The 3,162-nt window shown below is 43.4% G+C and overlaps 2 non-coding genes across 2 annotated transcripts; both read right to left on the bottom strand.

The window, feature by feature from the left end:
* Positions 1 to 2,142: 2,142 nt before the first annotated feature.
* On the bottom strand, positions 2,143 to 2,214 carry Trnae-cuc (transfer RNA glutamic acid (anticodon CUC)). The gene has a single exon. It is a non-coding gene; the product is annotated as a tRNA-Glu (tRNA).
* A 107-nt stretch (positions 2,215 to 2,321) lies between these two features.
* Positions 2,322 to 2,393, bottom strand: Trnae-cuc (transfer RNA glutamic acid (anticodon CUC)). The gene has a single exon. It is a non-coding gene; the product is annotated as a tRNA-Glu (tRNA).
* Positions 2,394 to 3,162: the final 769 nt, after the last annotated feature.

Below are 3,162 nucleotides of genomic sequence, written 5' to 3'. Positions count from 1 at the left end.
CTGCGTTGTCTTGCTTCGGCATTTTACGTGTATAACCTATGTACATTCCTTTGACTGCCGCATGATCCGTGCTTAAGTGGGACACTTGAATAGTAATAGAGATAAACAGCTTAAATGAAATAAGTCTGCTTGGCTACTGTGGGTGGTGCCCCTCTTCCAGTGCCTCACTGGATTTTTAGGCCCACCGGGCATATTTAGGGTCATCAACTGGCTTCCCAAGTCCAGCTTGGAGAGCCACGTCTCCCCACAAACCAGTTGATGAGTCTCTCCTTAATTAGTGGTGAGACAATGTCTGCTGGGCGCTATGTGCACTGATAAGTTATGTGTTCGAGTGTCAATGTAGTCTTGCATCATGGACATTTGAATGAAAGAAGTGGAAGTGATCAAGGGCTTGTTTTTCTTTATTAGACATAACTTAACGAAGCTAACTGACAGTGAAGCCAAGGAAGGTGTAGGCAACACTATTTGTAGTCTTTAGCTGTAGTGTAGTAACTATTATATAAATGTAAAGAAATTAAAGTGGACGAAAAGACAACTTGTCACTGGTATGGACCGAACATGCAACCTTCGGTTAACACGTCACACGCTCTACCGGTTGAGCTACGGCGGTAGAGCTTCGGACGCATTATCCAAAAGCTGTAGATTCCATCCGTACCAACGAAAAGTTGCCTTCTTGTCCACTTTAATTTCTGTACATTTGTGTGATAATTAGTACCCTACACTGAAAGACTACGAATAGTAATCTTTAAGTGGACCTAAAAACACTTTACTTACCATAGCTACATTGTCTGTTAGTTTCACCATAGATGTTAGTCACTGTGTTTTGTGGGAAATATTTTGTGACGTCTATGTAAGTGTGGGCGTTTCTTTGTATTCGGTGCCAGTACACTTGAATAATAATGGACTCCATATGACCGCAGCCACACTTTCTACCCATTAGACCATGGACCAACCACCCAGTGACTCCGGGCTGGTCAGTAAACAGAGACATCCTGGAAACGATGGGAAGTGTCACAAGAAGGCTAGTTACAATAAAAGTACGGTGCAGTATTGTACATATGGCTTGAGACTGCATCCTTATTGCAAAGACCTTGAGATAATGCACATGCTAGCAGTTTACGCACTGGCCTGGGCAGCATTGTGTTGTGGTGAAACTTCAATACATAGTTAACACAATTATAATGAATGATCATATGTAAAGGGGGGAAAACCTTTAGAGCATTCAAGTGCACTTTCAATTCTCACAATGTGACAAACCATGCGAGAGAAAAAGAAAAGATAGACGAAAATCCACCTCATTCTTCACTGTCATAATTATTGGTTGCATTATTACAAGTGGCTTGTACGGTTTTGCCGGAACAATTACAGAACTATTTTATCATTTGCATTCGTGCGATATTTTCTCCTAAAATGATAGACTTTCAAAAGTGTTCAGCGACGATTACGATATACCCTAATGCGAAATAAGACCGCAGCTCTTCAGGTGTTTTGAATTCGTGATATGAGAACGGCAGGGTCCTCTCGGCAGTGGAGTTCAATGTCTCCGGTTCGGTGGCGTAAATTCTAACTATTTAACGTGAGCGTTTGGGCGAGTTCGTAATTCATCGTCAAGAAAGTTTCAACAGCGCGGAAAAACACGAACGTCCCTGTTTTTCCGCACTCTTGAAATTCTAAGTTTCGCTGCACCACAGGATCATAACGAGGGAAACGCCAACCGAATTACTGAATACTCCTCCAGGATGTGGAAGATAGACTCGCTGCGCCCAAATTAATGGTCAGAAGACGTAGTTGTGCAAAGCGTAATTGTAGTTCGGCTCGCGCTTCCTCCTAGCAAACTAAAAAAAAAAGACATCTGTTCGTATACACGTGAACATTTTTCTTTGCACAAAAATGCGTCCAAGTTATTGCAGTTTATTGCAAAAAAAGACTTGCTGCCCTGTCAGAGACACCCCTATGTCTTAATTAGGCACACACATGATGAGACGGCTGACAGCATCACAACGGTAAGGCTGATAACCGCAGGATCGTGCCAGAGAGCGAGGATGAGTGAAGCACGCCTCCTGCTCATTCGACCGCAAGCGCAAAAATCTCGAATCGACACGCTTAAATAAAGAATAAATAAAAAGCCAATAAAAAAAATATTTCCGACACCGGGAATCGAACCCGGGCCTCCTGGGTGAGAGCCAGGTATCCTAGCCACTAGACCATGCCGGAGAGCGAGGATGAGTGAAGCACGCCTCCTGCTCATTCGACCGCGAGCGCAAAAATATCGAATCGACACGCTCAAATAAAGAATAAATAAAAAGCGAATAAAAAATTACTTCCGACACCGGGAATCGAACCCGGGCCTCCTGGGTGAGAGCCAGGTATCCTAGCCACTAGACCATGCCGGATGTTTTTTTCTTTATTACCGGCTTGGCAAAACTTACAAACACAAGGAATACATATTAGCAGGGCATATAAATGGCGATAAAAGTGCCTGCCTCATGCTGGCTGACACAGAGTTAAAAGCGCTTCAAGTTTACAAGTTCATTCAATACATTCATCCAGGGTGGTTCATCTTGTTGCAAGCTATACAATTCTTTCATATAACGCATACTTTCAATGAAGTGCTCCCTTACTGGCCTAGGATCAGTTCCATGTGCCTCACATCCATTCTGCTTTTCCACAAGCAGTGTAAGGAAAGCAGCGTGAACATGTCATACGGTACAGTGTCCTCATTTCATGTTGCCAGAAAATGAATACCGAACGGTGTGATCGGCAGGTCCTTCTTTAGAGTCCTTTGTAAAATATCCCAATGAAAAACTGCGTCCCAGCATTCTATGAATGCATGTTCCACTGTCTCAGGCTTATTGCATAATGAACAGTTCGCAGACCATGGTATGGAAATACCTCTTTCCTCAAGCCAAGTCTTCACAGGTAATGTGTTCGTGTGCAGCTGGAAAAAGAAGGACTTAACCGATGCACGCACAGGCATTCGCTTCACTCTTTTAAGCACGTTCCTCTCTGATCCTATAGAATACATGGATCGACACAACGGCATGGGTAGCATAACGTCTCGTAAATCCTTGTACAGACGCTTCCGCGGAACATTACTCAGGTATTCCATAGAAAACCGCACCTTCAAGAATTGAACAGCCCAGACAATTTCTTTTAGGAACC

Source organism: Rhipicephalus sanguineus, unplaced genomic scaffold (assembly GCF_013339695.2).
Source record: "Rhipicephalus sanguineus isolate Rsan-2018 unplaced genomic scaffold, BIME_Rsan_1.4 Seq1066, whole genome shotgun sequence".
NCBI lineage: Eukaryota > Metazoa > Arthropoda > Arachnida > Ixodida > Ixodidae > Rhipicephalus > Rhipicephalus sanguineus.
The sequence above is the reverse complement of the archived record's forward strand: the minus strand, read 5'-3'. Positions and strand labels throughout refer to the sequence as shown.